The 14307-nt window shown below is 35.3% G+C and overlaps 1 long non-coding RNA gene across 1 annotated transcript in view; it reads right to left on the reverse strand.

Annotated features, from left to right (window-relative positions):
- The window catches only part of LOC112648220 (uncharacterized), a 191404-nt gene extending 180941 nt beyond the window's left edge, over positions 1 to 10463 (reverse strand). The window contains exon 1 of the long non-coding RNA XR_007403907.1: positions 10338 to 10463. This is a non-coding gene — a long non-coding RNA (uncharacterized LOC112648220). The remainder of the gene's footprint in view (positions 1 to 10337) is intronic.
- Between the last annotated feature and the right edge of the window lie 3844 nt (positions 10464 to 14307).

Raw genomic sequence — 14307 nt, forward strand, 5'->3', positions numbered from 1 at the left:
CATCACCTTTATATTACAACTTCTGAAAAAAAATAAAAAATAAAAATAAAAAATAAAAAAGAACTTCTGATTTTCAGCAAGACAATAAATTTGTGCTGTTTTCCGCTAACTTGGTGTTTATAACACTTTGTTCTACTAAATTTGTTATAGCATCAATAGGAAACTAAGGCAATGTGCATGCAAATCACTTTGGGATCTTGTTAAGAAACAGAATCTGACAGCAGACCTGGGAAAGTGTGAGAGTCTGTATTTCTAACAAGTTCCCATTGTCATTGAAATTAAAACCTCAAACATTGTGTGAAAGCAAAGTATCTTTTAGCATATCCTTTCATGGAGATGAGGTACCTAGTTTTGTGAAGAGATCTCATTGAACTTTTCTCCTGCTATAAATTCAATGATTTGTCTCTGTCCCCTGAAGAGGCACTAAATTTATGGTGTTAGCAAATGTAAGAAAAGCCTTTACCTCGATAATTTTCTGTTTACTTTGCTGGCTTCAGCTCCTCTGTCATTTATGGTCTTTAGACTTTCTTGCTATCTCAGCTATGCATTCGTGAGAATATTTGTTGCATTTTATGCAGGATTTCTAGTTATTTTTGTAGCAAAAGAATATTTAATCTATACTCTTAGAAGTAGAAGTCTTCATTTATATTTGCAAATTTGAAAATTGTCTACTCATTTCTCAATGAACATCTCCTCAATGACTTCTGTTTGTTTTGGGGTGATTCTTGCTTCTATAGCCAATTAATTGTTAATTAAAACCTAATGTCCTACATAATATTTAAGAGTGGTTTTGGGGAGTAAAAGTCAGTACCAGAGAAATCAAGTGGTTAAAATAGTTTATATATAGAGAGAGAGATAGATAGCTTTAGATGTTTGGACTAAAGAAAGAAAGCCAGTGGGTAAATAGGGAAATCTACATTTTTCTGTTAAGTCTCAATCACTGACCTAAACTCTGTGGATGCCATGAGTCATAAAATATATATATCCTGATTTTAGACAAGAGAAAACTCAGACTCAGAAAGCTAAAAAAAAAAAAAAATCTTTTAGAGAACCCTTCTAGACATGTAAGAACTTATACATTTAAGAATAACACTAACATTTATTAAGCTTCTGGTTGAGTCAAGATCAGAAGGAAACAACACCCTACAGCTTAAAAGGCAAAGAGTCAGTAATGGAATTCAGGATTTTCTTGGACCAAGCCTATGCTCTTTCCACCATTCCGTGTTACATCTACAGTTATCCAAAATAGACTGATTTTGAATACAGTGTAAAATCCTACTTAAAGTTTACTTACACAGTGAGACAGTCTCTATCATATGCTGGCAGTGGAAAAGTTAATTGGGGAAAATACAAAATATATACAGAAACAATTTGTCAAGAGCACAAGTGTATCACTTATTTACATGAGCGAATAATCGCTTTTAGGATACAAACATACACACAAAAACAAAATGGCATACCTGCACACTCCACTGCTGATTGTTACTATTTTATGTTAATGAGTCACAAATTCCTAACCTAAGCTTCTCAACATACTGTACATTTAATTCCTCCAAAGAGCCTTACATTTTCTTCCACTTCATCAATCTCAGATTACTTCACTTCATTGAAAAGATTTAAGTCATTAAGCACAAAAAAATTTAAATTCCCCTGCTCAATGTTACATACTTTACACACTAAAAACATCCTGCAGTCACAAAGGATCAAGTAGCACCTTCATTTGAAAGCCAGTCCCTCCACATGTGTCCTTAATCCTGACACTTTCTGTCTCCCAGAGATTAAGTTGTATTGATTAGTATTGCAACCGGTTTTTTACCTTTAATTTCTCCCTCTGACATCTTTCCTCTGTTAGTCATGCTTAAAACTCATTCAAAAAAACTAAATTCTCCTTTCCCTTCTATACCATGTGGTCTGCAAGGTATTGTTTTATCCTCTTCTCTTCTCACTTACACATCACAAAGAAAAAAAACTACCCTGTCATGTCACCTGAATTTACTTCTCAACTTATGATAGGGATAGTTTCTATTCTTAGAAAAGAACTGACATTTTTCTTAACATAATTGAATGGCCAAATCTAATATTTTTCCATCCTTATATTAATAAAATTTGCTGTTATGTTTGGCATCACTAATCACTCCCTTCTTGAAAAAGTGTCCACTTTCCTCTAATGGCTGCTTCTAAGTTACTCTTGGGAATTAGCGTACCTTAGTTTTCCATGGATTTCTGTGTTTAAGTCATTGCTTTTATCATCCATCATACTTCAGCAGTTTAGGTGATCACTTCTACTCTCTCATAACTTCAACTTGCTCTTGAATGCTGATGACTCATAGATCCATATCTCCTATCTGTCTTCTCCTCACCAAGCTTCAGTTATGCTCTCTCACTGCCTGATGGTCAATTACCTCTGAATGCCCTACAAGTACTTCACATTGTCCACAATTCAAGATGGAATTGATTTTCTTCCCCTCTGGGCTCCTACTTCATACATCAGTCAAGAGTGCCACCATTAATCAGTCTCCATCTCAGAATTACCCTTGACTACTCATCCCCCTCCCTCAAAATTGATTCATCAACATTCTTTATTAGTTAAAATCCAATCAGGAGACAGAAACTACACAGCAATTTGAAATGGGAAACATTACTGTAAAGAATTATCAACTATATCAGAAGAATAAAAGGCAAGGATAACTCAAAAAAAAAAAAAAAAAACGGGGCTGAGGGAGAATATCCAAGAAAAAAACAAACTTGGAAATAGTTTTTTCCTAAAGACTGAGTTTCAGACCTTGTTGGAAAAGGTAGGGTGGCAACTCATCAGTTGGTCAAAAAATTCTGTGGCTTGAATTTTTGGGCCAGAGCTCTTCGCAGTTTCCACGAAAACAGCAAACACCTGTCTAGGTGGTAAGAATCGTGGCTGAGATTTTCAAGCAGGAAACCTGTAGGGTGCAAGTGACTATTCTCATGGAAAAAATCACCACAAGGGTCATGGCTTTAGTTGCTGATTAATGGCTGGGCAGTGTGAGACCTGAGGTATATGGGGTCAGTATTGGGTGTTTCTTGACATATCTATGGGATTCAGGTTGACCAAGATACATAGATGGACAGATAGTGAGAGTCAAGGCCTCAGGAGCATACACTGAATACATAGCCCAAGGCCTGGGGAGCACAGTGTCCTTATTAGCAATACTGTAGTAAGGTGGTAACCAGGCCAGAAATGGAGCTGTAAACTTAACAAGGGACTGTATACTCTGGGTGTGCAGCTGCATGACAGGAGAAAGAAGAAGCCAAGAGAAGCAAACTGAAACTCAGAAGAGAAATACTCTCCTCTTTCAGTTTCCTTCCTATCCCCTCTACTTCCTATGCTTAACATTATGTTCACTATAAAGGAAAACTGTGAATAGGCTCCAACTCTATTATTACAGAACAGGTAATAAAGGATGAATTTGGCGCTGTGAGGCAACACATACCTTAAGTGCAAATAACTGTCAAATGTATATTGTTTTAAGTGTATCTTTACTTTGGATATTAATACCCTTTCTTCTATCACTATCATTATTTAAACTTTTACCACCACCTAGATTTAAAATCTATTCTCTCCTGATACAACTAAATGACCTACTCAAATGGGAATTCCAAATCACTGTTCTTAGAAATCTACAAAATAATACTCATCATTCATAAATGAACACCAAACATATTCATCCAGCAACTAAGCTCCTTCGTCTATTTTTGAAGCCATATCTCTTAGCATTCATTGGCTATGTTTGTCATTTTGTGCATAACAAAAAATGAAACCAATTTTTAGTGGCATTGTAACATAAGAATTGTTTTTCCCTCAAGTGTATGTGGGTTGTCTGGTGTTGTTTGATAAAATGGTGGGCATAGATAGGTGGCTTTTAGCAGTTATTTGAGGCCAGGTACACTCCCAAAATTTCTTTTTCCAACAAGAGGCCAATGAGAACATATTGAACTCATAAGGGCAGAGATGCGAGAGAGAATATCAAATTGTACAAGCCCATTTTTAAGTTCCTATGTCCATCTCATGACATCCTTTCTTCAGCAGGTCATAAAATAAATCTAAAATCAAAGACCTAAGAAATATAAGTCTCCCATGAATGGCAGCAGTGGGAGGGAGAACATATTACTGAAAAACATAATCTATATACCACCCCTTGCATTACTTCCCACCATTAGTCATTTGCTAAAATGATATTCTGATTAGTAATATATAAGATGCCTTCCCACGCCGAAAATTCCAAAAAAGCAAAACCATCTAGGATTTTAGTTAATACCTATGTATTTGCATTGCTAAATGTATGATTTGTTATGGCTTCTGAGGTGGTGGAAATAACTTACAGGCCTGTCAATGATTTCCTGTTGTTTATTGATCTCAGTTCAAGAACTTCTGTTATAGAAAGTACCAATCAAATTTATTCTTTCATGGCATCATGTTGTCCTTTGGATAAATTATTTATCTTTTAAATCTCTAGTGCTTTCTGCATGCTTGTCACATTCATGATGCCAACTGTAATAGCCATTCGCCCTTTCTCTTTTTACTCCATATGTCTCCTCTGGAAGCTCCTGAGCTCTGCTCAGAATCAGGAATTCTCCTTTGCACACCTTCCTCATTCTCTCTTCTCCATCTGTCTTTGGCTAGCTGGGTCCATGCACTTTAAAATCCAACTCATACATTCATAAATGCTTATACATTCTTGCTGTAAAAGGACCAGGGACTTAATTACTATAAAATATTCATACTCACTGTGCTACTTTCTGGCTAATTACTGCTTACTAATAGCTACTGAAAAGAATTGTCCTTATGCAAGAAACCTAGAAGAACGGACTCTTAAAAAATTAAACAGGACTTGAAATGTTGTATTAAATATTAATTTGCCATTTTGCACAAATATAATTTAGCCAGAAAAAATGAAGAAGAGCAAATGGAAGTAAAGATAAAAATCGTGAAGGAAACAGAATAAAAAAAGTACAGTATCCTGACAAAAGAGTTTAGAAAGATGCTTCCTGGTCTAGGCCTAGGAAGATAAAAGACGAACACTTTTATGAGACCCATCAAGAGACCTATCAAGAATTCTCTTTGATGATGAAAATCTGTATCATTTTGTCTTTTGGCCAGCTACAATCTGTCCTAAGGAGTTCTCGCTCCACATTCTCATCTATCCCTTCTGTGAAAGAAGGATCATTCATTCTATTTTGGTCTTGCTCCAAGAAAACTGCAACAGTGTTAAATGGTGATGCCTGAAAAATGGTAGGGAGACTAATTCAAATTGGAGTTCCTAGGGCCAGAACAGACATTGGATAAATGGGAACAATAAAGAAGATTTATAATCATTGTCAATCAGTTGTATTTCTTAGCACCTACTGTGTCAAGAGCCACGAGAAAGGTTATACAAGGTTAACATCCTTCCTCAACATGTTTAGATTCTCTTTTAATATGTAACTGGGTCTTAATAATTTAATAAAACTTGTCCTTTTTTCTGGTATACTCAAGGTACAAAAAGGCTCAGAAAATTTTAGAATGAGTTCACCCCACTAGCCTTTAGCTGATGCTTACTCTGAGACTCTCCTTATCTAGTAACTAGTTCAGGGTCTTAGAAGGCAAAGGCCCCTATTGTATAGTCATCTCAATTCACCACCTTCTCAGCAGATTCTGCCTTAAAAAAAAAAAAAAAAAAAAAATCCGGAGTCTGCTAAAACCACAAGTGTAAACAAATAAAATAGTTTGTGAAAGTACATAAAGTTGCCTTATATTGCACTCAACTTCCTTATATCATTCTTCATGAAATTACAAATTACATGGGGGCTGGGAGTATAAATCGCCTGATCTGACCTATGATACAAAATAGGAGATTTATACCTCTTTTTATATGTAAATATTATATAGAAATACATTGTCATGATTTATTTATAAAAGATTTCTTAGTGGTAGTGATTTTCAATTACTAAATTAAATTTTACATTAACACATTTTTGGCAGTTTTATGATATATCCAAATGATAAGTTTCACTTAACCGAAATTATACATTTTTTAGCACAGTCTGGATTTTGTAACAAAAGATTGTCAGATGAATGCTGATACCTGAGTATCATCAAGATTAAAAAAAAGAAAAGAAAGGAACATTGAAGTATTGAAGCCATTGAATATAATAAATGTATCCTTTCTCTACTGCAGGAAGGTACATATCATAAACTAAAAGATCCTGGCAAACTTGAATCTTCATTCTGGCAGTGAGAATATGCTATCTTTTAATAAGTAAGTAAATACACATTCAATCTAGTTTATAGATTTTTATTGAATATTTATTAAGAAAGTGAATAAAATATATAGAATAGCATATAATACCAATCCTGTAATTGCGTGTTTCTGTGTATGAAAATCATGTTTTGGGGTAGAAAAGGTTCTAGGAAAATTCCATATGACTTATTAATACCCTTAAGAAATAGGCAGGAATATTTGATTTTCCTGTGATAAATACATGTTACTGCTAATTAACGTAGATGAAACAAAAACTATTCCTATCAAACACTGTCTCTAACTTCAAATGCCAGACATCATCAGTCCTTTGACTTTTATCTTCTTTACATAAGATATTTGAAATTGCTAAGTTTATTTGTTCAAAGTGCAAAAGCTTTGGGATAAGAAGAAAAAGTATACAATAAATACAAAACTTTTCATAGCAACTTGAAAAGATTAAATTAAAATGGAAACATCTTGCATAACTGAAATTTTATACCCATTGAGCAACACCTTCTCATTTTCCTTTCTTTTTTTTTATTTTCTTTTTTTTTTTTTTCATTTTCCTTTCTTCTTTAGCCCTGGCTACCAAAAAAAAAAAAAAAAAAAGAAAAAAAAACAACAAAAAACAAAACAAAACAAAACAAAAAAACAAAAACAAAAACAAAAAAAACCAGAAAAATCCATACAAAACTGGTCAGCTAAACTGCCAGTACTAATTTACTTCTTTTTCTCCAACACTAAGATAAGATACCAAATAAATTCTATCTAAAGGGTCACCTGAGTGGTTCCATGGTTGAGCGTCTTTCTTTGGCTCAGCGTGTGATTCCAGGTTGGGCGATCAAGTCCCACATCAGGGTCCTTGCATGGAGCCTGCTTCTCTCTCTGCCTATATCTCTGCCTCTCTCTGTGTCTCTCATGAATAAATAAATAGAATCTTTAAAAAATTCTGTCTAAAAACAAGCTTTATCCTCAAGAAGCTTTAAATCTGGTAATTAAAGCCTCAAGTAATAAGTGCAATGATATCCATAATAACAAGAAAAACTACAGACACTTAAAAGTGTATTCAGCAGGCTCTGTTTTTGGTTAGAGCATAGAACACAATGCAAATTCCACAATGTGAAAAAATTAATATATCATGAGAAAGTAGGTTTTATATCAGAAATTCAAAGGTTTATACAACATTCAAAAATCAGTCATTGTAATTCACCATTTGAACAGAATGTAGTATAAAACATGTGATCATAATTGATACAAAAGAATAGAAGGAAACTTTCTTAATCTGATGGAGGAGATAGACCAAAATCCTAAATTAATATCATACTTAGTGGTAAAATATTAAAGTCTTTTCCATAGAGGTTTTTCCCTCAAAAAATCCATTTCACAAGAATTCCTATTTTGGATTCAGCATCTAGGGAATTGAAACTCACAGATACAAATAAGTCAATTAAGATTCTTTCTTAAGATATTAGAAAATAGGGCAGCCCAGGTGGCTCAGCGGTTTAGCGCCACCTTCAGCCCAGGGCCTGGTCCTGGAGGCTCAGGATCCAGTCCCATGTCAGGCTCCCTGCATGGAACTTGCTTCTCCCTCTGCTTGTGTCTCTGCCTCTCTTTCTGTGTCTCTCATGAATAAATAAATAAAATCTTTAAAAAAAAGATATTAGAAAATAAACAATATAATCACAATGATATGGGATATTAGAACTAAAAAGAAATATTAAAGTTAAAGAACTAAAAAAGAAATATTAAAGTTAAAGAAATTAAAAGGAATAAATATTTGAAGCCCTGTGTGCTGTATAGTATCCTCTTCCTCCAAGGATTATATGCCTCCAAGGAGTATATACCATCAGGTGCTGTGTATTAAGTCATCTCACTGTTTAAGGGAGAGGATTATTTATTCACCAACAGGTTGAATAGGAAGTGTTCAGAACACTTAAAATACAGATTTAAAAATATATATGTAAATACTAACAAATGCAATCCAAGAAAGCATCACCACCAACTATAACCTACTACAACCAATGTAGACTTATTCTGACAATACAAGGTATCTTCATATGAAGAAATGAATTCATATATTATCTAAGTAGATACCTCATATCATTGGATTCTGATGACATTTTATACACACACACAGAGTGCCTAGTGTTGAAGTTTTGTGTGTATATATGTTTAGGTAAGTTTTTATAATAAGAAGGGAGTTTTGAAAAAAACACATATTGGGCCGGCAATGAGAATGCTGGCATGGGAGTGGGAGATGATAAGCATTGACAATACACATATTAAAGTACATTATTGCACTTGTTATAACAAGCATTCGTTCATGTATAATTAAAAAGTGAAATTTACTTTTAAAAATTAAAAATTAACATAAAGAACAAAGTTAACAAAGCCCAACAGAGAAGATTTGATCAATACAATTAAAATTGTTTTTTTTTTTTTTTCTTTTTGAGAAGAAAAATGTTTGTAGAGTATTATTAATTAAAAAAGGGGGCAGCCCTGGTGGCACAGCGGTTTAGCGCCACCTGCAGCCCGGGGTGTGATCCTGGAGACCCAGGATGGAGTTCCGCATCAGGCTCCCTGCATGGACCCTGCTTCTCCCTCTGTCTGTGTCTCTGCCTCTCTCTTTGCTCTCTCTGAATGAATAAGTAAATAAATCTTTTTAAAAAATAAAAATAAAAATAAATAAAAAATAAATAAATAAGGGAGATAAGACTTCCAGGGAAGATGGTGTAGTAGGAAGATCCTAAGCTCACCTCATCACACAGTTACACCCACATCAGTGTAAATAACCCAGAAAACCACTGAAGACTGCAAACCAGACTCTTCACAGCTAAATGTAGGAAAGAGGACACATGAAAGAAAGCAGGAAGGACATAGATGTAGTTGGCAGCTTTACAAACCTCGGGGCAGTCCCCAGGAGGGAAGGATGACCTAGGCTCAAAGAGAAGAGAGCGAGCAAACTCTCACACCAGGGAGGCTACATGAAGAAGATGTATCCCTATAACATCTGGCTTTGAAAACTAGAGGAGCCTGGGATGCCTGGGTGACTCAGCAGTTGAGCGTCTACCTTTGGCTTAGGGCATTATCCTGGAGTCCCAGGATAGAGTCCCACATCAGGCTTCCTGCCCGGAGCCTGCTTCTCCCTCTGCCTATGTCTCTGCCTCTCTCTCTCTCTCTCTCTCATGAATAAATAAAACCTTTAAAAAATAATAAAACTAGAGGGGCTGAATTTATTAAGTTCTTACAATCAGCAGGACTTAACACCTGGAACTTTGAAACTCAATGGGCCTAGCTCTGGAAGAACCAAGAGAGTGAGAAGAAACTGAGTCCTTGCCCTTAAAGAGATGGCAAAATAAACACCCCACTATGATGCAGCATAGAAGCAGCAGTTTGAAAAATACCTGGGGTAAATAGGATGAGAATTTGTTGATTAATCTTAGAGCATGTGCTGGAGGAGCAGGCATCTCTCAGGAGACATCTCTAGGAACAAAGGACCTGGTGAGTGCCATTTCCCTCCTGCCACAACCAGCATCCAAATACACAGACACCTGTAGGAACCAGCACATGGAGAATACTCTCCATCTAACTTACTAATAGCATGCCTTACTCCCACATTCTTCTGAGGACAACCCTGGACAGCTGGGCCTTGTCTCTAGGTCCTCCCAGGCAGACCCCCCCCCCAAAATGTTTTTGCTAACACTGCACACCTGTCCCATTCTCTTCTGTAGATCAGTCTCCTTCAACTATCCCCACCCCACCTCAGTTCCAGGCAGGTGCAGAGCTCCTCCCACCAGCCAAGGCAGACCTTGGGACCTGCCAAGGTCTGGTCTGATTACAGTCTCTGTACACTGATGATAGTTACTCAAGGAAAGACAACACAGGGAAATCACTCTGTAGCTCAGTGCTACTGCATCTCTGACAATCACCTAATCTGACTTGTGTTAAGCCCAAGATGGCCCCAGACTGGCCCACTAACACCACAGGGACCAAGCCCTGCCCACAACAGGCAAAGAGAGTCATTGCAAACCACCAGTCTGAAGGGAGAAGTGACTCAGCCACAAGATCAGGGTGCACACAACTTACAAAGGAGGCACTTCTGAACTGCTGAATTACAGTGAACAGGGGACACTGCACTGCAAGGTACTACAGGACGTATTCTCCATAAGGCCACTACTTTCAAGCATAGAAGATGTAGTTGATTTTCCTAAAAGACAGAAACAGACACTGAAAGTTAGACAAATGAGGAGACAGAGGACTATCTCCCTAAAGGAAAAAAATAGGAGGAAATCAAAGTAATAGAACTAAACAAAATGAGGTAAGTAATATGTTTAATAGAGAATTTGAAGTAATGGTCATAAAGACACTCACTGCACTGGAGAAAAGAGTATGGAACCTTGGTAAAATCCTCAATAAAGAGATAAAACCCAAAAAGAATGGCCCAAAGTTGAAGAACTCAGCAAAAAAAAATTAAAAATACACTAGATGTAATGGGTAGCAGACTACAGGAAGCATAGGAATGGATCAGTGACCTGGAAGACAAAGTAATGGACAGCAATTAAAAAAAACAACAGAAAAGACAAAGATAATAATAAAAAAAATGAAAATAAATTAAGGAAACATAACAACATCATCAAGCATAATAATATTGACATTATGGGGATCTCTGGAGAAGACAGAAAAGGGGCAGAGAATGTACTTGAAGAAATAAATAGCTATAAACTTCCCTAATCTGGGGAAGGAAATCTGTATGCTGCCTACGTGAGACTCATTTCAGACGTAAAGACACATGTAGATTAAAAGTGAAGGGAAGGAAAAGCATTTGTCACACAAACGGAAGTGAAAAGAAAACTGGGTTAGCAGTAGTTATACTGGACAAAATAAACTTTAAAACAAAGACTATAACAAGAGAAAAAGAAGGACACTAAAAAATGATAAAGGGAACAATCCAACAAGAAGATAAAACAATTATAAATATTTATGCAACAAATACAGGAGCACCTGAATCCATAAGGCAACCATTAATAAAGAAAAAAAATTACATTAATACAATAATAGTGGGAAACTTTAACACCCGCTTACATAAACAGATGAGTCATCCAGTCTGAAGACCCAAAAGGAAAGTGTAGCTTTGGATGACACATTGGACCAGATAGACCTGAAAGATCTATTCAAAACATTCCATCTTAAATCAGCAGAATACACATTCTGCACATGGAACATTACACAGGATAGATCACATGTTAGGCCACAAAACAAGTCTCAACAAATTAATCAGCAATGGAACTGAATCAGTAATCAAAAAACTCTCAGCAAATAAAAGTCCAGGACCAAACAAACTCACAGGTGAATTCTATCAAACATTTAAAGAAGAGCTAATACTTAAAATTCTCAAACTATTCCAAAAGAATAGAAGAGAAAGGACAGCTTCAAAATCATTCTATCAGGCCACCATTACCCTGATACTAAACACAGATAAAGACACTAAACAAAGAAACAAAAAAAACTACAGACAAATATCTCTGATGAATATAGATGCAAAAATCATCAAGAAAATAATAAAAAATTGAGTTCAACAATACACTAAGAAAATTATTCATCACGATCAAGTGGGATTTAATCCTGGGATATAAGAGGGATTCAATGTTTGCAAATCAACAAACATCACACATCACATCAACATGAGGAAGAATAAAACCCATATGATCCTTTCAATAGATGCAGAAAAAGCATTTGACAAAATATAACACCCATTCAAAATAAAAACCCTCAACAAAATACATTCAGAGAAAACATACAACATAATAAAGGCCTATATGAAAAACTTATGTTCACATATTCAATGGGGAAAAACTGAGAGCTTTTCCTCTAAGATCAGGACAAGACAAAGATGTCCGTTCTCACTACTTCTATTCAACATAGTACTGAAGTCCTAGCTTCAGCAACAAGACAAGGAAAACTAATAAAAATAATCCAGTTAAGTGAAGAAGTAAAATTTTTGCTATTTGAAGATGACATGATACTATATATAGAAACCCCTAAGTAATACATCAAAAAATTGCTAGAACTGATAAATGATAAATGAATAACTGATAATGAATCAAGTAATGTTGCTGGATACTGAATCAATAAGATAAATCCTATTACACTTCTATGCACTAACAATGAAGCAGAAAGAAAAATTAAGAAAACAATCTAATTTACAATTGTACCAAAAAAGGTAAAATACCTAGGGGTAAACTTAACCAAGGAGGTGAAAGACATGTACTCTGAAAACTATAAAACACTGATGAAAGAAATCAGAGATGACAGAAACAAATGGAAAGATATTCCATGCTTGTAGATTGGGAGACCAAATATTGTTAAAATATCCATACCACACAAAGTAATCTACAGATTTAATGCAATTCCCATCAAAATACTAATGGCATTTTTCATGGAACTAAAACAAATCTAAAATTTTCATGAAGCCATAGAAGACCCTGAATAGACAAAACAATCTTTAAAAAAAGGAACTAAACTAGGGGTATCATAATCCCAGATTTCAAGACAAAATACAAAGTTGTGGTAATCAAAACAGTATGATACTAGTACAAAAACAGACACATAGGTCAATGGAACAGAATAAGGAGGTCAGAAATCCATGAATATATAGTCAATTAATCTTTGACAAAGGAAGCAAGAATATGAAATGGAGAAACGACAGTCTCTTCAACAAATGTTATTGGGAACACCAGATAGCTACAAGCAAAAGAATGAAACTGGACCATGCTCTTACACCATACACAAAAATAAAATCAAAATGGATTAAAGACCTAAATGTAAGACCTGAAACCATAGAAATGCTAGAAGAGAGCCCAGGCAATAACTTCTCTGACATTGCCATAGAAACTTATTTTTTGATATATCTCCTGAGATGAGGGCAACTTAAGTAAAAATAAGCTATTGAGATTACCTCAGAATAATAAGTTTCTGCAGGGACACCTGGGTGGTTCAGCAGTTGGGCGCTTGTCTTCAGTTCAAGTCTGATCCCGGGATGTGGGATGGAGTCTCACATCAGGCTCCCTGTGAGAAGCGTGCTTCTCCCTCTGCCTATGTCTCTGCCTCTCTCTTTCAGTCTGTGTCTCTCATGAATAAATAGATCTTTTTTAAAAAAGTTCCTGCACAGTGAAGGAAACCATCAACAAAACTAAAAGACAACCTACTGAATTGGAGAAGATATTTTCAAATGACATAGTCAATGAAAGATTAGTATCTAAAATATATAAAGACCTTATACAACTCAACACCAAAGAAAACCCAAGGAATCCAATCAAAAAATGGACAGAAGACATGAACAAACATTTTTTCCATAGAAGACATCTTGATGGCCAATGGAGCCATGAAAAAATGCTAAACATCACTTATCATCAGAGAAAGAAAGAAACTGGGATGAGAAAGATGAAGTTGTTTTCACCTTGTGTAATAGAATGTGCTTCTACAGATGAGTATTTACCAAGGGAAAAGTAGACAAAAATAATGTCAGGATTATGATAGTGAGTGTACTTCAAAATACATCTTTAATAAAAGATAAATTTGTAGAAGTCAATATAATGTGTACCCCACCCAAAAAATGAAAAATATGGCACAAATGAGCATAATTTGAAAAAGAGTACATTCCTTTTTTCTTTTTTTTAAGTAGGCGTCACACCCAACATATGGCTTGAACTCACTATCTTGAGATCAAAAGTCACACGCTTTCCCAAATGAGCCAGGCAGGCACCCCACAAAAAGAGCACATTCTTAAAGATAGAGAATGTTTTTAAAAATATTTAGTAACCTGTAGAACTCTTTGGTAACAAATGTTTTTAAATTGACAAAAGGATATATTTCTAAGAAAATAGAACTTAAATGACAGGAAAAATGGAAACCAAATCTAAAAGTCACTGAAGCAACTAGAAGGGCAGTCAAAGATTTACAGCATTGACAATAAATAATGGAAAAATGTCTACTATATCTTCAATAAAGAGTTTATTATTCTCATAAACGAATGCTTTTACAGCACAAAAGCATGAAC

Source organism: Canis lupus, chromosome 19 (assembly GCF_003254725.2).
Source record: "Canis lupus dingo isolate Sandy chromosome 19, ASM325472v2, whole genome shotgun sequence".
NCBI lineage: Eukaryota > Metazoa > Chordata > Mammalia > Carnivora > Canidae > Canis > Canis lupus.